The 25,222-nt window shown below is 36.0% G+C and overlaps 1 protein-coding gene and 1 long non-coding RNA gene across 2 annotated transcripts in view; one reads left to right on the forward strand and one right to left on the reverse strand.

The window, feature by feature from the left end:
• LOC308059211 overlaps positions 1-23,956 on the forward strand; it is a 126,502-nt gene extending 102,546 nt beyond the window's left edge. Inside the window, exon 2 of the long non-coding RNA XR_013926173.1 lies at positions 493-23,956. This is a non-coding gene — a long non-coding RNA (uncharacterized lncRNA). The remainder of the gene's footprint in view (positions 1-492) is intronic.
• Positions 1-25,222, reverse strand: part of DIAPH3 (diaphanous related formin 3) — a 254,448-nt gene that overhangs the window by 37,241 nt on the left and 191,985 nt on the right. The window lies entirely within an intron of this gene.

Here is a 25,222-nt window from a genome sequence, read left to right on the forward strand (position 1 = left end):
ATCAGAGGATTACCTAGAGCTCAGAAAAATAACTGGCAAACAACTTCCATCAATGTACTGCACATATGCTAGAATACATAGAACAGTAAGTCTGAAAAAGTAGAAGAAACGTACAGATGGGGAAGTTCTTAGGTATATTCAATAAAAATGTTGAATTTGATATGCTGAAGAGTATAGTAAAGGTAAGTTTATAATATGTCAAAGTCAAGGATAGCTGCGTCCTTTGGTGTGCACATTAACCATTAACTATCAAGTGTTCTCAGATTCATAAGCTAAAATGTTCTGCGTTTCCCAAATTCCACTAAAAATGCATCTTTCCTTCACTTTTGCTATTTGAAATCATTAAAAAATATTTTAAAAGTATAAAACTGTATTGGTTTCGCCTGGGACAGAGTTAATTTTCTTCCTATTACCTGGTACAGCGCTGTGGTTTTGGATTTAGTAAGAGAATAACATTGATAACACAGGGATGTTTCAGCTGTTGCTGAGCAGTGCTTACCCTAAGGCAAGGGCTCTTCAGTTTCCATGCTCTGCCGGTGGGCAGGGGCACAAGGAGCCAGGAGGGAGCAGGGCCAGGACAGCTGGCCTGAACTAGCCAAAGGGATATTCCATACCACAGAATGTCAGGCTCAGTATATAAACTGGGGGGAGTTGGCCAGAGGATGCCAGTCTCCGAGTAGGGACTGGCTTGGCATTGGTCAGCAGGTGATGAGCAATTCTTATCTCAGTCCATGGGTTTTACCTTTTTTGATTCTTCTCCCCATCCCAACAGCTGGTGGGGGTGGTGGCAGTGGGACAGGAAGAGAGTAAGTGAGCGTGGTGCTTAGTTGGTGGCTGGGGTAAAAGCATGACAGCTATCCATCTTCAATGCTGGTCTATCTGAAGACCAAAAAAATGGTATGAACAGCTACTTATCTCAACTGCTTAAGTGAAATTTTATCAACCAGAAATCTTACCAGAGAGCTGTTTTTGACATACTCCAGAAATCTGAACTGGTATCAGACAACCTATATATTCTCTTTTCTCAGCTGTAATTAAGGAGAAAAAAAACCAACAAAAACCCAAACCAAAACAGCTTTCTCCAGAAGATTTTTTCTTTTCAAAAGGGAACATTTTTAAGTCATAGGATATAGCACTGTAGTCAACCTTTAAGAGGGAAATGATTAGTGTTACTAATAAAAATAAGTTGGAACACCAACTTTTTAATTCAGATTAATGCTAGAAATATTTTATATTGTCAAAAAAATGCTTTAGAAAAGAAGAAATAAATACAAGTTTATTAGCTTCATTGTAGACACTGCCCATGTTATTTTTACACAGAAGAAAGTTCCCATAGCAAGAAATAATAGGGGAAAGGAGGCTCAAAAATACTGACATGTTTTTAAAAATGCAATATAAAAGTAAAAAATCCCATTATCTCAAGGCAGAGAAATTACAGAAAAGATAGTAAGAAATCAACTTGATTAATTCACAAAGACTTCTATGACTTCAGAAAGGAAAAGTACAAACCATGGTAATTGGATAGAATTATTAAAGATGAATATAAAAAGAATAATGCAATTGTGCAAGGACAAAATACTATCAGTGCACAGAATGAGATAGAACTAGCTAAGAAAGAAAAAGAAGAAAAAAAATATCACCCTAAGTATACTGATAAGGAGAAGGAGACCAAATAAAGACTTAGTTCATTACTCAAAAGGGAAAGAAAGCTTTGAGTGGATGAGGCCACCAAAGCAGAAATGTTTAATAACTTCTTTTACTTCAGTGTTCACTAAAATTATATTTTGAACATAATTAATACCAGTGACAGAGCACTGATGCACAGCTAGCTCTGATATTTTCTAAGAAACCCCACAGAAATCTGAGTCAGATAAAATCAGACCCAGGGCACTAAAGTAACCTCAAAGCAAATTGCAGCTATACTTGGTAACTTTTTTAGACGAGATTTAAGAAAACTGGAAGAATGCAAAAGTCATGACTCTAATAACAACAAAAGAAAGAAGTGTCAGAGACTTGCTCAACGCAAGTTAAAATGTCAGGCTGTTTCTAGGAGGTATGAACAAAAGCATCATCTTTTAAGATATGTGAAATCATGCCTTAGTTCTCCCATTCATCAACTTCAGGTCTTTGTTAGACACTGAACTACAAGAAAGACGTTGACTTGTTCCGTTTAAAATATCAAGAGTCTAATAAAAATCTTAATGTACAAGAACAGACAGAAAACATAAATTGTACTGTTTAGTCTACAGACAACAAAATACCAAGCAAACCACAGGATGATAAAGGTACTTCAAAAGGCCACTTAAGCCTTTCTTATTCCCAAGATCAATGCTGTCTGTCATCTTCTACAGTAAGCGACTCCATTCAGTAATAGGTCTTCAAACATATACAAAGAAACAAAATAAAAGGAACAAAGAAGCAAAAAAGAAACAAATGTGCTGTTCTTTTTGTCCAATTTGGATGCATTTGTCTAATTTTATCTTAGAAATCTCTATCAAGAATGGTATGTCTATGCTCAAACTCACTGTGTGAAAGGGAAATAGATTAAACACACTCGTAACTATCCATAAGTTTTCTGACTCTTAAGTATAGTGAAAGGAAGAACAGCTACCCACCATGAGAAAAAGTGAATTTATTATTTCTCCATATTTTGTTTTACTTAAAATCAAGGTAGTACAGCAAGATTTCTAATAAGGTATATATGGATTTGTTGAAAAAAACCTGTGGCCCACCTGTCACACAGAACATGAAACTTCATTTAATTCTTGTTAAAGCATCAATGAGAAGATAATGTGCTAGCAGTTAAATTATGTTTGTGAACCAGCATTTTAAAGGAAACTTCCTTCTGGTGTTCATTAACAGAAATTCCACAGTGAGAATAAATAGAGTTAGGAGAGACAACTCTAAAGTTAATTGTTTAAGTATCTAAAAGAGTCAAACAACTCTCACTTAAACTCATTCTTCTGGGAAGCTGGACAGATACAAAACAAGGGCAGAAGAACAGAGTTGTACTGCAGAGTCCTAGTGAAAGCATGATCGAAATTCCCTTAAGCCTTATAGTCAATGCAGCCTGCATTGAAGCATTTGTCTCTTTCTTCCTACAGAGTCAAAGTTCAGGGTTTTTTTTTGTGTAATGGTAGAACATACATGTATAGTGATATTCTAAGAATTTATAAATACTCCAAATCAACTTGAGCAACATATGAACAAAATAATATATTGAGTTCATTTGGAAATGATTGCTATAGTAACATTAGAAGTCTGAACGACCTTTAAACCAAGGAAACAAATTAAAACTATGTAAGAATTTTCATCAGAACAAGCTAAAATTCTATTTATGTGCAAAATGAAGTACAACATATACTACTATGTCAGTCAGGCTCTATCAGAGCTGATTAGAACTCTTCTCCCTTTTTTCTCTGCAGTTTTCTTCCTGGCTACTGAGTTTCTTTCAAAGTATTATATTTAACAACCTGTTTCATTAGATTTCTACAATGTAAAGTTCTGTAGTGATGAATATGGAAATTATAAAGAAGCAAATAAGTGAATGAGCTGGTGAGCTATGCAATAAGCAAATACTCACAGAACATTTGGTAGAAGTAAAATTTTTAATATAAGAATGGTAGTTAAACACCCAGGTGTTTAAATCATGCCACGTACCCACTTCCATTCCCAGCTATAATACTTCAATGTTTAGTTTCCCAAATAGTTATTCTTTAAACCTCTGTGACTGATAGAATAACTATTTGGGAATCTAAATAGTTAATTAAGTAATAAATACTAAATAGTTTAGTATTACCTATCTTAGATTAGAATTCCAGTCTCAAACTAAAATAACAGATTATTAGCTCCCCAGAATTCCCAACAGGATGATTAGGAATAATTATTGGTTTTTTCTGGAAGGTATTCCCTTACTTTTTCTCCTTGAATTGGGATACGACTCCATTTTAAATTATCCATAGATCAGGTGGCTACCAGCCTACTAAGGAACAGTCCTTCTCTCTTTTTTTACTATGCATACAGTGTATTTAGACCCTTTTCTAGCAACACACAAATACAAATTATATATATTATTCTCATAGCAGCATTAGATACCACAACCTACAAAACTTCTAAAGCTAGCTCTTTTCATTTGGAATATACCTTCACATGGAGACAACATGCATTACATTAACATATTGAAACTGATGTGGAAGCAGATAATGAGTATTATAGTCACATACTTGAAATATTCAATTGAAGACATCTCAAACTACAGAAAATTTGGCACGACTAGGGCAGATTTTGAGATACATACATGTTTATCATGCAATAATGTATGTTTTGAAAAGTTACAGTTCCTAACATATTATAAGCGTACACACATATGTATGCAGGCATACAAATGGGAAATGGCTGAGTGAAAGACCTAGTAAAATGTCTTAATGTAAAGCTATTATGATAGGTGATCACCGTGTTAGATTTGTGAAGTTTCAGAACACAGAATCTTAAATAACATTCTAAGAATGGAGGGGCATTTTTTATATTCTCCTCTCTGTTCAAGAAAACAGACAAAATATGGTGAAAATCAGGTTTTAGGAAGATACAGAATGATGGAGATTGTTCAGTAACTTGGTAGGCTTTAGTTAGGCATCAGTATCTGGTTAAATGTTTTGAAGTGCTTTAGAAAAAGGACACAACAAACTTAGGAATCGCATTTGACCGACCACAATTCAAAGAAATAAAGGAAATAATTTCCCTCCTATAAGGAAACATTCTGCATTATTTACCTTGCTTAGCTTACCAATTTCCTCTTTTGCATTGGTCTTTTGTAAAGCAATAAGGGACAGTAAACCATTAAAAACATAATAATAAAGCCACAGAAAGTAGAAATGGAATATATAATCAGATATAAGTGCATACAATTAAAATTTCAAGCTAAAATGTGTCCCCTGAAAACTCCTAACACAAAGTATTAAACTGTAAATATATAATCTACTGCAATATAGGGTGGCCTTACCCTTCAAAGAGGAACGGGGAGTAAGACTGAAAAATAAAGATGCAGAACAGTTGGTCTGTTCATAGTTCATTGCATGGGTGCAGTAACGTCCATTTCGTGAAAAGACCATACCAGCACGGAGGAAGGCTGCCTGTTAAAAAATCTCCTGACCATTGCAGAGCATGTGAATTTAAACCTTCTGGAGATGGGGCAGTTTTCTTCTTGTTTGAGGAAGTAATCATGCTCAGCTTCAGCCAACTTTCTTAACACAGGATGGAAGGGGATGAAGGAGAGATGCACTTTTTCAGAGGACACTGAGGGCAGGATACAAATGAGTTTTGAAGTTTTTAAGGTCATTTGGCTCACCCACCACTTCTCATTTTTCACTACATACATAATTATTTTATTCTTTTTTACATTCTTATATAATGGGAAGATAAATAGGGAGCCTTTGGTGTCTTTTGATGCACTTCCTTCAAAGCTCTGCCTGAATTGCAGTCCCATCATTATATTCTAATCGAAAAACATGCAAGTTCCTAGGGCTTTTGACATGCCAGCTTCAGAAGCAGGAAGCACCTAGGGAAATCTCAGAGGTGATTTGGTCTGAAGTTATATCAAGTCAAAGAAAAGTCTGATGACATACTTTGTAAATGTTAATGAAATGCTCTCTGAAATGTTAATGGTCTAATGCAGGTGACCAGAAGGAGAGTCTCTGAATAAATACACTAAGAAAAATTGGTAGCTACACATTATCTTCATAACAAGTTGCTAAAGTAGTGAAATTGCATTAACGTAAACAAGCTATTAATTTTAGCCATCTGTAACTAAGCTCAAATGCCACACCTTACTTAGCTTACAGGTAAGCTTACAGCTTAATGCAAATCCTGATTTTACTTTTTAATGGTTTCTTATCTATTTAGTATGAATACTGGTTTTGGAAATGATTCCTTTTATATGGCTCATGTCAAATAGTTGTACCCAAAGAAGGGAGGGCTCACAATATCTAAGGGAAGATGAGGAATTTCTAAAATTTGTACCCTTTAATCAGAAGTTGGAGTATCAATGTTGCATTCTAATGACTTGCTTCAAATTTTGTTGAGAGAACACAGAAGTCTAAAACAGCAAATGGAAAACAAAAATTGTGCATTAGTGGTGAAAAGAAATACAAGTTTAATGATGGAATAATGGAAGTGATTTTTCAGATTTTTTCTGGGGAAAGGTGGGAGGTAAGGGTTAGAAACTGATAGCATAATGAGCATATCATAAGTGCAGAGCACCCAGTTTTACTTCTAAGTCTCCGTAGGAGTCCTCAGAGCAGCGCCAGCTCCATAACGAGCAAGTATTCTACTCAACTGGGGAACTTAGTGTATTAAACAAATCACAGGATATAAAAATACCCTGCTTGTGGAAACAAGCATAAAGAGATGAGCATTAATGATGAAGTGTAGCAGATGAAGTGAGACAAGGACACAGAAGCACCACTGGTTTAGATACATCATTAAGCACAATCACCTTTGACACAAGCAGTTTTGATATTTCAGTATTCCACCTTATATCAAAACTCATGAACTTCAGCATGTTGGAACAGTGCCTTAAATGTTGCAGCTAATTAAACCAGATTGTCTTCTGCAAGTTCCAGACCTGCTTCTTGTGGGACAGACCTTCCAGGGTTCTTTTACAGCTTAAATTGACTGGATTTAGTGTGTTACTTTTTAATATAAATGTAGCATAAAAATAGAGGAACCAAATGCATCGTTTTCTAAGTTGTGTAAGGTTTTCAATCAGGATTTCTAGATTTTTTTCAGTCACTCAGTAATCTCAAGTAGTGTATTACACCTGTGCTCTGATGCCTTGCTGTGGTTGCGTCTAGGTAAAATGTGAGATGATGAACAGACTACATGAAGTCCAGATATTTTAGATCCCAACTCTTCAGAAACTTTCTTCTCACAGGGTTTCTTGGGTATCTGTTCCTAGAGTAACATAATTAAGAGCTGGGACAGTGATCTCACAACAAGTTTTTTCAGTTGTAGAAACTCAAGTTCTTCAAGATTATACCCCTAATATTGCCTTTACCTACATCTTTAATCCCAGTTGTTTCAATTTTCTTGCTCTATCCAGGTTTTTTGCAGACTTCAATACTCCTTTTGTGTCTTTAAATCTTGGCTTCAAGTGTTTTATCAAAACACCCATGTAACTGAAGCAGATTTCCACTTCTTATCTGCCTAACAACCTCATTGAACTGGATTTTTTTAGAAGCAGTATGAAATATAATCCCTCTTTACCTCCATCAGTTGTCTTTTCTTTCTTCATCCTATCTATAACGCTGCTCTGAAATGAATAGCCATCAGCATAAAACAACTTTTTTTTTCTTTTTTTTTTTTTTTTTATAACATGGAGATCTTAATAAAACTGAAAGAATTTACGGAAGCTATATATATTTTAAAGATCTAGTTATATTTGATTTTTGGAGTACAAAAAACCACCATTTTTTTCTGTAATACAAACTCAACCAATGGTCATCTCTTTTTGAGAGGGTATTTTATCTAAAAAAGAAGATGAGCCTTGTAAGCACACAGACATAGACTGGGAAAGATTACAAATGAGTATGGAAAAATCTCAGTTAAAACTATAGGATATAAGTCTCAAGAAATTCCAGTTCTGTATTATATTCAATGATGATGCTAATATACTTTAACTTGTTGATGAATAGATGAAATTTCAAAACATTTGACTGACCATCCATCCTACTAGAATATTTTCAAAACTTCACTTCCTACTCATCTTCCTTTGCTCTTGTATTTATGCTGTCTGTTCAACTCAACTTTTCTGCTCCCACATTTATCCTCCCGAACATATATAAAATACATATTGTATAAATCATAATTGTATATACTTACATTGTATATAATATATATGTGTCTATTTTAAACACACATGTATATTTGTACAAATACACTTCTTGCCTTTGTTCTGTTAGACTAAACAAACCAGGCTGTTTCAATCACTTAATTTCAAAGAGTCTGTATTCTTCCGTGTTATCCTAGCAGCCCTGCTCTACATTTACTGTTTGAATTATTTTTTAAAACTGGTAAATGGCATCACTATTTCACTTTTTTTTTTACTGCACAAATACTTTCCTTACTCTAGTCAGAGAACTGCTGACTTTTCTTACAGATACACTGCAGTGGAATTTAAAAATAAGTTTGATCTTTCCACCTACTTACTTGTCTGATACCTCCCCAGCTCATGAATCCCCAGTTTATATAAAGTATATAATGCTTTCTCATCTCTCAAGCTCTCACATACATAAAATAATTAATGAAATACAGTTCTTCTTGAGAGTAAAGTCTGTTTCTAATCATTATACTTCATACTGAAAAACAAGGAAGTGGGGAAAGAATCCATGACCTCCATGCAATTATACCAAAACATGTTTTGAATATTTCTTAAGATAATTCTTTGCAGTGTTTTCAAATTCTATAATCCTTACCCTTGTAAGGAACAGTGAAGACTACAATCTGTCTTTGTTAATTAACTTAGTAGTTGGAACTTCAAACTTCAAAATTGTTCAGGAATCAAATATTCACAGAGAAACAAGTAAGGTTTTCTGGACATTACACTAAAGAATAGTTTGGAGTTACCTCAGAATTAAGTCCCAAAAGCCTTATCCAATAGTCCTATCAGGTCTCCAATACCCATGATTTATTTTTTTAAAAAACCAAAACTCAGCCTATTAAAGAGGATCAAAGTGTCATAGTGATACTCTACAGTCACAGTAGGCATAACTGGGACAGAGAGTATATCAGGGGAAAAGGTTCATCAAAAGACTAAACTGAATGAAATCATGTAAGCTGCTGTTCAAGGCAAAGAAAAGAGAAAAACGTCTCTTTACCAATGCAAATCCTTTTAGGTCATAAAACACCTATTAAATAATGCCACAATATATGATAAACCCATTTCCAGACTAACCTCAGAACTGAATCCTATCAATAAATTGCATCTCAGTCTGAAAATCCTGATGTATAAAATGTTTTGACAAACATACCCTTTTCAATCATATAACTTTGCCTCTGAGGAGTCATGTCACTTACTTTTCATGTCAATTCTCTGCACAGCTGCATTGCCACAATCTGTAGCGGCCACTCTTGCTCAAATCAGATGGAGCTATCAAATAAATTATAACAGCCTGCCACTGTCTTACACCGACAACAAATGATTGATAACAAAACCTGCCTACTTTCAGTTCTCATCTGACAGCAACAAAACAGTCCCTGCCTGCTTTTACTGGCATTTGTCATAAATCAATAGCAATTTCATCACTCAGAAAGGTGCTGTCAACTCTACTCAGTCCATCTGGGTTGACTTTATCATAATAAATTTCTAACTATTCATAAACTATTCAGGAAGGTTAATGTACAAAACTGGTTTCTTTTAGAATCTCCTATACACTGGCACCAGAGCAACATTTAAAAAATATAAAGTATCAATCATTTTTAAAGATGGGAGGAGGAACCAAGAGAATCATGTTCTATAATCTTAATGATATATCTACACCTATCGTTGCAGGGAATTCTCTCTTTATTAGGTAATACTATCATTTGATCCAAAAAGAAATTGCTTTTTCTGACCCATTACTATGGCCTTACAGTAATTATACGTGTAAGTTAGAACAGTGAACCATTTCAAGGAAACTCAGACTTTTCAAGCATGAGGTGATAGATGAGCTCTGTATTCTTCCTACTACACACAGCTACGATATCAATACTATACAAGAAAGAAGTAGATCTTCAATATTCTACAAACATGAAAAAGAATAATTGAAATATTTTAAAACATCATGAGTAGTTACAAATATAAATTAGTAAACTCACTGATCTACTAAGTGGCACAATGAACTGTGTGGCAACAGAGATGCTACATATCTTAACACAGGGATCTGCTTCATATCAATGTTTCCAGGGCTGACCTGAAAAGAATTGTATCACTAAATGAATTGCAATCTTCATTTGCGTAAAGCAGTTGGTGAATGTTTCAATTTCATTGCAGTGTGTGAAGCTCTGAACCGTGGTATTTATCAGGTTATTGTGTAAACTTAAGAAATAAAAATTTCACACTTGGTTTTGCAGCAAACCACTGTTCAGATGTTGGGGGGGGGGGGGGGGGGGAGGATGGGATATGTGTGCTGTTTTAATGATTCATATCTGAATTTTGGGACACAAGTCATGTTATATTTCCACTTGGATTAACAACGACACTTCTATAGTGGTACTTTATAGTAATGTTACTACTTGGATTAGTAATACTCGCACTGACAAAAATAAGTCCTTATTTAAATAACTTAGAAAGTTTATTTCTGATCCATAACATTAATAATAGGTAGTTAAATCATCAGGAAATAGCTCCATTAACATCTAACTCTTCTATAAGAGAACATTACATTATGTTATCTTCTGGAGGAGAATACTGATTGATCAACAGGTAATCCTGTTCCTCCTTCTGTAAGTTTTGGGACATCCAACTTTACAAAAAAACCCCAAAATAACAAAAAACAAGTCATGCATGCAGGCTGATTGAAACTCCCTTTCTGATGTTCTTGAGGGCTGTCTCTCTTTTTTTTTTTTTTTTTTTTTTACCTGAGCATCTATTGGGATCTTCCACTTGTATTTATAGCAAGGTAAGAGATTATAACTGGTTTCCACATGACTTGTCTCGTTTGAGTTTCCTTCCCTGGGTACCTAGGGCAAATTATATTGACTAACAGCCTTCTTGGATATTTTGTATTTAACAGGTACACTAAGACATCAAAGAACCCTTGGGATTTAAAGGAACAAGTGAAATACAAATTTAGAATGCCACAGGTGAATTAAACCACAAGCTGCTCTCTTACATTATGGAAAGTCAAAAAACTTCACCTGCTATCCAAATGAACACTTATGCCTAAAGCGGTATCTTACCACTGCCAACCAATTACTCGAATCTTTAAGGTTCAAAAAAGCCAGGGTTTTTTTCCCTTATGTTTCACTGTCACAGATGTATCAAAACCTAGGAATTAATTTCAAGAATTGAGTAGGCTGATGAAATGATGGAAGATGCTAGCATTACAGTGTAAGACCCAAGAAAGAATAGATTATCTTTTTTTCATAGAATATATAGACCAGGAAGGACATCTTCATTTGGGATGAAAGCTTAACCTAAATGCTACCTTATATCCTTCTGTTAGTGTAGGAAAATATGGTGGGGACATCAGAAACCTATGCTGTGCTCTTCAATGCTTATTTTAACTATAACTAATGGCTAGAAAAGAAGAAAAAAAGTACAAATATATAAAATACCCAGGAAATGACTGGTTAGTACTTGCACACCAGAACTTAATTCATATTGACGATTATTTGAAAGAAAAATACCATAAACATTTTCCTGAAACTGTAGAAGAATTTATCTTGCTTCTACCTAAACTGGTACATAATATTTTTAAACCAATTTCTCCCATGAAGAACCCAGAAAAGGGCAATGAGGGAGATGATCTGGAAAGATTTGAAGTGAAATTAGAACAGTAGCTTTCCTCAGAAGTCACTATGCTCATTTGAATCCTTAGCAAAACATAAACCTGCAGAAGAGAAGAAAGAAAAGAAAGAAAAAAAGCATAAAGTAGTAGTACTGGTCCTATGATCTTAAGAACTATGTCAAACACAGTATCTTTTATTCCCAAGGTATTCAGGAAAGGTGCCTTGGGATTGTGTTTCTCCAAAGATGGGTAAAAGAAACAGTCATTTATTGTGGCATGTTTTCAATGGTTATTACAAAAAGAAGGGTTGTATGAATAGATTTGAAAAGAAAGGCTGCAGGTATGGGGTTTTTTTGATTTTACTAACACATTGTCCCCACAAAATCCTGCACCTCACAAAACAAGCCCACAGATCAATCTAAATCTTAGATTTTATGCTGTGACCTAAGGATTATCTACATTGTAATAACTGAGGCCATAAACCTTGTCCCTTCACCTAAACAGTTAGTTGATGATCCAATGCAGTGGCTGGATGTCTTGAAACTCTGTGAAACCCATTTCTCACTGAGACTTAAACTCTCAGCCCATTGGGACTGTTCCACTATTAGTCAACACTCAGAGCATGCACCGATTGGCAAAAAGTAGCTGACTCGTTTATTTCTAGAAAATTCACAAATATTCTCAAGCAAAGGAAAGAAACTGAATCTGTGTTTCTCATATCCTGGCTAAATGACAAAGTAATATGGGTGTTGAGTAAAGGCAGTAACATCCATCTCCTCCTTTCTCTATTGCTTTTCTTCCTTTCTCTCAGAAAAGCAAATACTTCATGCCAAATGGAAAGAAATTTCAGTTTTCAATGCAATGCAGGAAAATGTACTTTTTTGGTAATTTTTTCCCTCTCTTTGTCTTCCCACCAGAAAAAAGAAGAGGTATGCACAGCTCTGCTCCAGACATTTCTCTTTAGTAATGAGACACACAAACTCCTCAGTGAGTAACCCATTCCATAACTCCCCCCACTCCCGAAATACATCTACAGTAGCAGAAGTGCTTGATGGCAGTCAGCTTCCTGTTCAGTGGCAGACTCAGTTAAGGAAGAGCTACCACATTTATCTTCAGCCTCAGATTTCTCCTAAATCTTTCTTCGTATCTCATCACAACTTTAACAACAATGCTCTGCCCTCACCCCAAAACCAAACCAACCGACCAAAACATCACCAAAATGACAAACACACACACCCCCGCCCCAACCACCAAACAAAAGCTACCCAACCCAATAAAATCCTCATTTTACAAGCAGTTTCAAACATTTTTCTGGAGTTGAAGGAATGAACTGAGACAACTGGATGTTATAAACAGGTATATGTGCACAGACAGCAAAGAAAAGCAGAAAGGTAAACATTCTGCCTTTTATGCCAGTTTATGTGGTATAATGGCAATACAAATCTCAGTTGCCTGAAAATACAAAACTGCTTTTAACTGTGAACTAATTTTCACCTTTCAGAAATAAACACAAATGATGCCTTCCTCTGATGAAATTTTTAATGTTGAATGTAATTGGCTATTTTTAAGACTTTTTCTCATATGCAAAGACACATGGCTTAAAATCTCCACTTAAAGGTGAATAAATACAACATGTATTTGTAACTACAGATAATGCCTACTTGTGCAGGATAAGTGACGTGACCGTATTAGTACCTACCATCAAAGCTCATTGCTATGTATTAACAAATAAGAGTCAATTTCATTTTTATTCCATTTTCATGGAGGGCAATTAAAGTGCCTGTGCTACTAGTAACCATGTGAATTCCTACATAAATAAATAAAAAATAATTAAAAAAAAAATGTTTCATCACTAGTTTCCCTGGTGTAGTACCAGTGTTAGTATGTTTTCCAAATTTGCCATTTAAGCTGTGTGTATCACTTCTTTTTGCCAACCAGCAGAAAGAAACAACCATGACTGGAAAGTTTTGCTAAATGTGCAACAGCTTTTGAAACCCAGCAGCTGCCTTTGGCCAGGACTCTTCAGACAGGAATGAATGCATTTTGCCAGCCAAAGGTTTGGCAGGTCGCTAATGCTCAGCTGGCATCTGAAGCCCCAGGAGGGCCAAGCGGCTGCAGCTGCAACTGATACTTGCCCCGTGGCCACCATCACCATGGCAACCCGGGTTGCCCGGATGACACGGAGGCATCTCATGGCTGATGCTCCCCGACACTGTGGCTGCGGCTTGGGATAACATACTTGTTCACCCACACTTCACATCCCTCCACCTTTATTTTCCACTGTAATTCATAAGAATATGGTCTTTTTCATGTGTGTTCCCCCCCCCCCCCAGCCCACAGTACAGCCAGGTCAATTTTAATAAGCAGAACAGCTGAAATACCTTCCTTACTCCTTCCCTTACACAGCTGCAAAACCACCTGGAATACAGCCAGAAAAACAAACACAAGAAGTCTGTCCAAATATGCTGATTTTTTTCACAGGTGGTTCACATTCACAACAACTGATGGGGAGAAGAAAAGATTTATTTCTAAATAATGGGGCTGCTTATAGCAATGGAGTAAAGGCAGCTTTAGGGATGGGCAATAGTCTGCATGGCGAGCCAAGATAAGAGAAGACTGTAATTTAATTATCCCAAAGCACATGGAGTTGTTAATTTGAGCTGAATTTGAATTAACTGAAAATATTGTACCAGAAAATAAAACATGTAAAGTGTTTCAGAAGCACTCTTCAAAACTTTTAACCCAAACAAAACAGAAAACCTCATGCTGTTTTTTCATGTTGGGCCACACATTTAAGTCAGGAAGCTGCTGTGAATTTTTAAACCTTTTAAAACATCTTAGACTTACTACTTTTTGGATAACACTTACGAATTTATCAAATGCAAACTCCACTCAGAATAATGGCTATAAATGGTCCTTCAGCTGACTCATGTTGATGCAGTTGGGCCAATGAACTGGCTAGTAATTAAATACTCCCCACAAGAAAGTAGAACACTTGAAGCCTGCAAGAGTCAGTTTGGATACGATGTTAGCTGCCACATTTTTTGACAGCTTCCTATATGCAGGGAAAGAGCAAAAATGAAGATACTTTACTGATTTCTTTCTACAGAATAAGTGTTTTCTCTCCCTCTTTTTTAACATGCAGAGAACAGCTATTACCAGAGCAGATAAAAAAAAAAAGAGACTATCAAAAGATAAAACACAATCTTATTTTGAGCACCACTGTTTCTGTGAAATAATTTACTTTCTTATTTCTTTTCATATTCACAAGTAGCAAAGGAATGGGCACAAACCAATCAATTTCTAAAAACAAGCAAAAACCTATAAACACATTTTCTTTAAATTAATTGCATTAGAAATCAAACTCTTAGGTAAACTCTGGTCTTGATAAAGAAATATGGAAGTTTACATCACAAGTGCCAGTGATGGCACTTGGATAATTTATATATTAACTTGTCGCTGCTTTGGGAGATAGTCTTATTAACTTGCTTTAAGCTTTAATTTAGTTTGACAAAAAATATTGGTTAGACCATTTTATTTCTTGTTTCCTTAAAGTGCTGAAAATCTAATTCACCAACTGGAAAGAAATAAGCAATATTAATTGGAAACCTAAAAATTTGAAATAAAAGAGTATCCCTGAACAAAAAACAACATACTGCTGCTGATTGCTGCACTGTGATCCAGTAAGTTTCAAGGTTCACTCGATTTTTAGTTAATAATTAATGGATTTTTATTTACAAAAATGTAAAATGAAAACCAGCACAGATACTTCCCATGAATACAAATTACAATAGAACATCTCTTGTGAATTGATCAGTAATAAGGTATTATATGCACTCCAATCCCAGTGGAAAGTTTAAGTGATAGAAGTTCTATTCTTAGGTTGACTTAATAAGCCTGGACTGTTTTACTGAGTAAACTGCAAGATATTTCAACTTTATTTGGGTGAATTTTTTTACTTTCACACACCACTTCTATACAAGCAAAAGAACTAATATTAAATCCAACACTGCACTACCCAACACATATACCTCCAAGACAAGAAACTGCTCAGAAGTGACACATAAAACATATGTTAAAGTATACATTATTTTCCTTAAAAGAAGGAAGAATTTCAACATATATTGAAAATGGCATAGGTTCAAAGCTCAATTTTGATTTCTTTGATACACCAAACAAGAACATGTTAAAAGGACTTGAAATACCAATTATGATACTTCTAACGTTATGTGGTGTGATAACCACCAAGCTTTTTCTCCCACAGACAGGCAACAGAAATTGACACAACAGAATACACTGTGCTACAAGGAACAAAACAATTCGAGGGCAATATATTTTTCTGTTTTTCTAGTTCTTGCTGGTATACTTCATGCAAGTGTACTAAGCACACCGTTAGCTCCAAAATCTGAAAATCTTGTTATGGCAGCAATGCTGCAGTGTTTTCCGAATATAAAGCACCCTGAAGTGGTCTTCTCCCTTAGCATGGACATCACATTCCAAGAAAAGTAACAAATTATAAAATTTTACAGCATTTAATCTGTTATTTGAAGGTGGACAGTTTGATGTAAAGAGAGTTCACCATCAATAAAAAAAAAAAAACAACAAACAAACAAACAGGCTGAAATCTGCAACTGAAGACAAGGGCATAAGGCAGTGCAGTGTGCCCTTTACTGACACACACACTGGCAGCTTAAAAAGCTTTCCATTCTTGTATTTTCCTCTTGTTCTCCCTAACTTGCTCAGTTGAACTGCAATGAAACCAGACCACAGAAGGTTAATTTTAGTCAAACGTTATTTCCATATAAAATGCAGTTAGTATTCTAGTTAAAAAGTGTTCTTGACCAAAGAAGTTTTCTTATCACTTGCAGAATAATAAATTTCACTATGTCGATGCAAGCTAAGGCAATAAAGATTTGCAAACTAAAAATAAGTTGTAAATCCTGTTTGTTTGTTTGTTTATTTTTAATTGGCTAAATTAAAACCAGAGAAGTGTTAGGCATAAGAGAAAATACTCTGCAACTACTCTATGTACTAACATTGTAGAAGCACAGATGAAGAAAACTTTGTGGGATTGTACAGTGTAATACCAGAGCTACAGTTCTTTAAAGTGCATCTTATAGAAATTTCTGAGCAAATCCAGACTCTGAGTGACACACAGTTTTGGATGGGAGATCTAAGTGTATGATGTTTGAACCCTGTCCTGCCACCTTTCCCTTGGATCTTTAAAAGGACATAAACAGTATGGCTACTTTTTTAAAAAACATTTTACAATGTTTGGACAGTACATGAAGTTATCGCTGACCACCTCTTGTTTAGCTTTCTCTTAAGTAGCTAAAATATAATTTTTTAATGCATCCCTTTGTACTTTCAGTTATTAGAAAAGTAACAAAAGTATACTGTAATTTGTGTTACTATAGCTTTCCCAAAAAAGATTAGATCCCTTTGCAGCCTTTCTCGTTGCTTAGTTTCTTTAACATGCACGATTTCACCGTGGCTTTATGACTCATGTTGAGTGTAGAAGACTTCTATAGTAAGTAATATTATCATTTAGGCCACAGTGCATTTCATTGTTTATTGGTACAGATCAAAAATGGCCTTTTTATTGGGCTAAATCTGCAGTTACAGACTGAAGTAGGAGTAAAATGTTCTATATACTACAATTAACTGGTACTGTTGAATATGCTAATGTACTATAGCACTGATAGATGAGTAAGAAAGATGGGCTTAAAGTAAGGAAGTGACAAGATGAGGCTGGGAACAAGAAAAACTATCATTCGGTATCGCTCACACAGCTTCAGAAAAAAAGATCCACAAAGAAAGATCAAATCCCAAACTAAGATATAGGATATAGCTAGCAGTATCCTCAATTAAAAAGTCATTAACATTTATTTTTTTAACTTTTGATAATGAAGATAAACCTTTTTCTAATTGATTGTCATTAGAATGTGGAAAAGGAAGAAAATAATTCATCTTCCACCCCATAAGAAGCAACTATTCCAAATAATATAACCAATCTTAGACCATAAGATTAATGTATTTTTGACCCCACTGAAACAAACCCAACATTTTACAGTAAGAGATCTCACTACATAACAAGTTTTCAACAAAATTATCTCAGAGCAACTGCTGTTAGGCAGATAAACAGAGACTGGGTAAACTCAGCGGAGAGTAATTGGCTGTGTCCTGTTTTCAGTCAGCAGCTGGCAACAGAGAAAGAGCAGACTTAAAGCACTGGGGTAAGCTTGGAGACTGATTAGTCAGGAAGCTATTGCTAAAGGCAGCAAGAGTAGGAGCTATCCCAAGAGCTCTCTCACAGCAGTTCTCTCTGTCCAGTGAGACACAACTGGAAATCCCTTAATGCACTCTGCCCTTCATTTATTTTTGCTACTGGACATTTGAGAGCATTTAAGAACGTTATTTTTTTGAGTAGTTGCCTGATGATGGATCACACAGAATTAAAATGATTTTATATTTCTTAGGGAAAGGGGAAGACTACCATCTACAGTACAATTATAAAACTAGGGATTAACTGATAGCAAAGTACTTTTTATTCTGTGCTGAACAGCCACAATGAAGTTTGCAACTACTCATGCATCAGTCCTGATTTACTCTATGCTGAAATTAGGAACTTATCTTACATACCTGGAAGGTTGTGTAACTTAAAGCCATAGTACTGATTAATTTAATTTTAATCCAGCTAGTCTAATGAAACTTTAGTACACTCAAAAATATTATCATTCCAGCTAGCAGTATAATATAAATTACACAAACACACTCTGTAGTAAAGAGCTGTGTATCAAAGTACTAGAATTTAGAAGCATGACCAAGTTAGCTATCCAAATTTAATGTTAATTTTATATATAGGCATTGTAAGAGAATTACTTCCCTGCCCCCCCCCCCCCCCCCCAAGAACTTGTACCATTCATTGCCTAGGACGGAATGTACTAACCTAAAGCACAGCTACTCAAGCTATTTTTTCTTCAGTATTGAGTGCACTGTGCCATGTTTTATTAACTTTATTAAAAATAGAGAATTAAAACATGGAGAAACCTCTTCAGGTCTCTCAGCCTCAAGCACTTTAAATTAAGAGGCCTGAATTCATGGACTATTAACAATTTATGTAAGCTAACTCCCATGTAAGACGGGTAAGTTCCTCTCTCTAGCTAGTATAAGGAGCCTAAGCTCCCTAAATTGTATATCTATATTTATGAGGTATTTTATCTCTTCAAGATATTAAGTGCATACATTAATTTTGGGAGATCAGCTAAAAAAGCTTATTTTTTTTTAATTTACGTGCTTAGTGCTTTCATCCTACTGTTTTCACTGCAGTTGTAGATGCTTGGTACATCTGAAAAGCAGACCCTGTAGATCTCAACTTCAGAACCACACAATGTAAATTGGGAAAAAAAATCAAACCACCCAAATTCAAAGCCAACAATACTCCCCCCCCCAAATAGTTTAGGACTAGAAGAAAGAATAGGGCACTCTACCAGCTTCTAGCATTTCTTTTGATGTAGTTCTTATTTATTCTTATATTGTTTTTTAAATACTGAGCAAAATTTAAGAGTCCTCCCCCAGCTCCCCCATCAGCCTAATTTGGCATTATGTTCATGAGAGTTATGAACAGGTTTGGAATCATTAGATTGACTCACCCAATTCTCAAGCTAATGATGGTGGAGTGAAAGATTAGACACCAGAAAGTTTACTTTCTCATGGAAAAGGCGAATTAAAAAATATTTGTATTTTACAATGTAGGAAAAAAAATATTAAGTCTCCCTTCTGTGGCAATGACAGCAATAAAATGCACCTACTAAAATAAGAATAGGTCTTTAGATATAAATTTATCAATAGACAATTCTTATGCACAGAACAGAAAGCAAATTGAAGTAAAGTATTGGGGATGAATCTCTACTTTTGAAACTAAGGAAACATTAAAAAACATAAATCACCAGATATGATTACAGTAAACCCTCCCCAAAACCCCAACCTTATACAAAGTTATAAAAGCAATAGAAGCCTTTATGTATTAATAAGTAAGTATTTTGATCTCTTCTCCAGCCTCTGGAGAAAACAATTGGAAAAATGATATATCCCATCAGTCTCCACCTTGAAGACTTATTTCTCTGGCTAACTGTTGTTTAACCCCAGTTTAACCCCAGTCAGCAACCACACAGCCACTTGCTCACTCCCCTAATCCTTGCCGCCAGTGGGATGGGGAAGAGAATTGGAAAAAAAAGTAAAACCTGTGGGTTGAGATCAGAACCGATTAATAATTACAATAAAGTATATTAAAGTATATTGAAGTATAATAAAGTATATTAAAGTTCAATACTACTACTACTACTGATGATGATGATGATGTAATTTAAAAGGAGATAACAAAATGAGAGAGGAATAAAACCAAAGCGGAAAAAACACCAAGTGATGTACAACACAGCTGCTGACCCCCACTGACTGATGCCCCGCCAGCCCCTTAGCAGTGATTGACACTTCCCAGCCAACTCAGCAGCAGCAGTTGCATGATGTGTAAAGGAGGCTCTCCCTCTGAACATCCAGCTCAGCTCTTGCAGCCAGGGTGCCAGGAGGAGCTGTGCTTCAGTACCAATGACATCCAAAGCAGACCAAACCCCTTCACAAACTGTCAGTATCTCTTTTTCAGTTGTGCCTCAGATCCTTTGGATCCCTGACTCCAAAAGCCTAAGGGTCAACCTTGAGTCTCCCCTGGTGCTTTCTGCCAGGGGCTCCAGGCAGGGCCATTCTCCCTGGCTGTGGTGTAGAGCACATTTTTATTTTTACATCTTGCCCTGCCCAGACTGGCCCAAGTGCTACTACATGAACTTTCTCCTGGGTAACTTGTTCAAAAGCTTGCTGTTGCTCAGGGCCCCATTTGAAATCACTCTTCTTCCAGGTCACTTGACAGAGGGGATTTACAACCAGACTGTGATTTGGAACATGCATTCTCCAAAAATCCACAATGCCTAAGAAAGCTTCTTTCTTTTTTACTAGCTTTTCCAGATTCTGCACTTGTTCAGCAGAAGTTCCAAAACACTGGAAGTGCACTGTCCCTAGGTAGTTGCCCATACTATCCCGCACGCCTGCCACTCATCCAGTCTTGGGGCAGATCTCTGGGTTGATATCCTTAAATAGTTGTTTAACCTTAAACAAGACTTGGTATACATTCAGAAAACATAGCAATAGGAACATGCTGGTTTGGACATCCCAAGATATTAATTCTCAAAAATTCTCAAAAGCTATTAAACTTAGCCTGGAGGTGAAGGGGAAGATGAAGGGAGGTGTCTCCCCCATGGACTGGGAGAAAAGTTAAAAGGTATAATTATTAAGAGCTTCCGATAGATGGCTCCTGAAGTACGGAGATGATGGCAATGCTGAGTACAGATACCAGATTAGCCTCACAACCAGCGATTCTGTCATACCATAAGCCAGTGTTACAAAGTACAACATGACAACCTTAGCTCAGTTCCCACAGGTGATAAACAGCACAACACAGAGCATATACTGCAAGGTACTACATGATGCAACTTTAAGAACAAGCACACCAACTTTGAGGGCAAATAAACCAACGCTGTGACCAGCAATTATCAAACTAATCTAAAGAATGCTTACAACAAATTTTTTCTGACATTTCTAGTCAGACTTGTATCAACCCGTTGTGCCCAATGCTGGGCACCAAAAAGGACTGTTATGGTTTGACCCCAGCCTGTAACTGTGTACCCTGCAGCTGCTCACTCACAGCCCACCACCCCCAGTGGATGGGGAGGAGAATTGGAAAAAGATAAAACCCATGGGTTGAGATAAGAACAGTGTAACATAAAGCAAAACATAACAACAATAATAATAGTAATGAAAAGGAAAAAGAAAGACAGAGGAATGAAAGTAAACAAAAACAAGTCATCCACAATACCGGTGGTCAGCTCACCATCCACCAACAGATGCCCAGCCAGTCCCCAAGCAGCGATAAGCAGGCCCCAGTTTATATACTGAGCCTGACGGTCTATGGTATGGAATATCCCTTTGGCTAGTTCAGGCCAGCTGTCCTGGCCCTGCTCCCTCCCGGCTCCTTGTGCCCCAGCTCACCGGCAGAGCAGGGGACAATGAAAAGCCCTTGCCTTAGGGTAAGCACTGCTCAGCAACAACTGAAACACCAGCGTGTTATCAATGTTACTCTCGTACTAAATCCAAAACCACAGCGCTGTACCAGCTAGTAAGAAGAAAATTACCTCCATCCCAGCTGAAACCAGGACACTCAGAGATCTGTAGCACCTCATAACACTGCCTCTCAGTTAAGGTACACTATTCCGATACTAATTTCTTCTGCTGTTAATAAATTCAGTTACACTACTAAAATTCCACTGAAATTTAGGTGCCAAAGTCAGCCTGGGTATGAAAAAGTTTCACTCAGCTGTGTTTGACCCTGGTTATGTAGATTCAATTATTCCCTCAGGGAAAGGGTTTAAACCATGTTTTCCACAACCTTGGAAAGTTCCCTTTTGTTCATTAGCATCCCCCTGCACACAGCATTTCACTGTAAATAACAAATGTTACCAAGCCTAGTAATTCAAATATTCATATTGAATGAGGAAGGCTGACAATGATTCCTGCAACAAAAAACCAGTGATTGAAGTGAAATACATACTATCATCTGGAAGCTCTGGCCATGACAGCAGCCTATCAGCTTGTGTCACATTAGGCAAGCACTTGCCAACAAATAGTTTACCTGTGTTTCTATTAAACTCTTTTATCCAATGTGTTTATACCAAAGCAGTAGTGATTTCATTCCATTCCATGTGGCAAATTTCCGTGATATTAATACAATCTTCTCAATTTCCCACTATTACAACTTATCTTTTGGAAAAGTAAAAATTCATCTAATATTTTAAATAAAACAAACTGTCACTAAATCAGGTAAAACAGGAGGCATATCCCATTTTCAGATTGTTTAAAATGATTTCCTTCTTTCTGTTTATGAAAAGCGACTATCAGAAAATGCTGTCTTTCTAGCCAGTATAGGTTCTCAAATGGCAGGGAAGAACCCAAGTGACAAATTGATTCTAGATATAAAATACATAACCTATTAAATTAGTTAATTCAGATTTTAGAAATAGAAAAGAAACCTATGAAAAGATCCTTCATTGTGGCAGTGTATCCTACTTTTCTGCGGTTCAAGGCTTCTTGAAATTCTTGGACATAGCTCCTGAAACTGCATAGCTCAATTAGGTGCTGTACACAGATACTCAAATTTGTTTATCCCCAAACAGTGTTGTGATACCTGAATTTGTTCCTGGCCTCCAAGCTATCCTGCTTCAAGTAGACAAAGTATCTCTCCAGAACTAATTCAATATCTGTATGTGCACTGTACTGTAACATACCAGGTACACTCACCTCTTTTCAAATGCAAACAGGCATAAAGCTTAAGAAAACAGATAAAAAGAAAAAACTCTGGAATAATTATTTGCCCATGCTGAAAATCTGCTGAGATTTCATTCCATTCTCCTGTTTATGACACTAAGTATTCTCGATGTTATCTTTTAAATTTCTTATTTTATCATTTTGCTATGCCACAAGGAGAGAGAAAATCAAGGACTGCAAGTCTGAATACAAAGTAGATTAAATTCACTCTTGGTTTTCTAAACCTCAGGGTTTAGATTTTTGAAAACTTAAGGCAAATATGGTCAAACTTGTAGGGTCAGATAACAATTTTTCTTTGATTCCTCTATATACAGAGTTAGATAAATATGAGACAAAAAAGCAGGAGAAAACCTCTCTCCTCTGATAAATTACACCCCCCCCCTCACCATTATAAAAATGTCTTCTTTTTAAGATAGCATGACAAAACATTGTAACAGAAAGACCATGTTAACAAGGCATTGTTACAGTCTTTCAAAGAAAGGAGGAGTATGTATTAGTAATCCTGGTTTTTGCAAATCCAGTAAAATACAGATTACTTCCAGAGGAAGTAAAATATGCTGGGAAATTGCATGGACTTCAGGTAATTTTCCTGTTTGTTTAAAAAGATCTAATAATGATATAATGAAAAAAATCAGGTAGACACATAACTCCAGTATTTCTTTTACATTGTACATTTTTGCTCTGTTGCAACAACCACTCAGGAAAAAATGAAACTCAGTTCTCCCAATAAAGGAAGCAAATCCCCAGAACATTAAGGGAACACATTCATTTACATGGCAAAGAAAGATGAATTAGGAAGTGTGCTTAAAGAATTAAATAAGCAATGTTTTGTGCTTTCTCTACATCTTTTGAATTGCTGACTAAACAATGTTGCATTAACCAGATATCAATTGAGTCACAAAACAGACTCAGGTCAGGGCTGCTACACTGTTTCCATCTCATATTTTGTCCCCAGTAGAGTCTTTTAACCAAAGAAAAATCATTTCTAATGTCTAGCTGATGAAAATTCCCTACCCAATATTTAACTTTTTTTTTTTTTTTTTTTTTTTTTTTTTTTTTTTTTTAAAGAAAGATAACCCCTTTGAGAAAAACAAAGAAATATAAAGAGCATTGTGGCTGTTGTTCAGTTAATAAATACATCATTTATTTTATTTAGATCAGAGTTCTTAATTCCTTTGAAGCAAGAAGCAGGAGTTTAGATACTACTTGTTCTTAACATTCAGAAAACAGAAGTGAAAGACTCTAGTAAATTTATACCTAAAATCTTGTTTAACAAATATGGAAGAGACTTTAGAAGTACTCTGAAAAGTGACAAGACCTCTTTGTTATACAGATCAACTCAGTAATTGTCTTCCAACAGGAAGTTCTGTGTGGCTAAACAATGAAAAGACACACATGGGTAAATTGTTGGTAATTTACAGCTCCCTTCACAGATTTAAGATTGTCCACTGATGCATATTCAAAAGACTGCTTTGAATATATAACTTGCCTGCTGTAGCTTTTGGAAATCTGGTTACCTAGCTAGACAATTATGAAGCTGACATTTACTGTATGTGCAATTACGGAATACATAGTGTCACTGCTTTCAAATGTCACCTCTTTGCCACAGTTCTTACCTTGTAGAAAATGTCCTTGCCTCCCTTGAGAGAGGGGAGCTTATTCAACTAGTACTGACATCAATGAATAAGGGAATGATTAATAAAATCAAATGTATTGTTAGAAGTTTGACTTTAAGACAATTGAAACAAATGAGTTGTTAATGGTTAATTCGAGACAAAAGTATTTTTGTATATCCTGCTAAATGCTTTGTTAAGCATCAAAAAATCCTTTGTCCAAAAAAGTACCTTCAAAAGGAAGCACTCCCACAAGATAGATGAGCTGACTGGAAGTTCATCATGAGGAATGAGCTCAGCAAAAACGAGGGGAAAGGTAATTCCCGCAGGGTGAGACTGTGACCACCAACTCAAGAAATCCGCCAGCCCCAAAAAGAAGTTGAGGATGAGCATGCAAACTAATTACATGAGAAGCAAGAAAATTATTTGACAAACAGGAAACTAAGTAATGAATTAGGTAACTTGTAATCAATGAAGGTCGATGTCTTTGTAAGCTAAACCGTATAAATAGCGGAAAGTTTTTAGAAGCGGGAACTAGGCATTTGTGGGTTACCACCTAGCTCACTACTTCGTGACAACTGGAATAAAGGAATAGAAATACCTCTACTCAGTGTGTACATTAGTGCTGTGCACTGGGTAACAAGCCCACCTGTGGGATAACAGTACCAGTGAACACCAGCAAGGTATTTACAAAAGCAG

Source organism: Falco punctatus, assembly GCF_963210335.1.
Source record: "Falco punctatus genome assembly, chromosome: 2".
NCBI lineage: Eukaryota > Metazoa > Chordata > Aves > Falconiformes > Falconidae > Falco > Falco punctatus.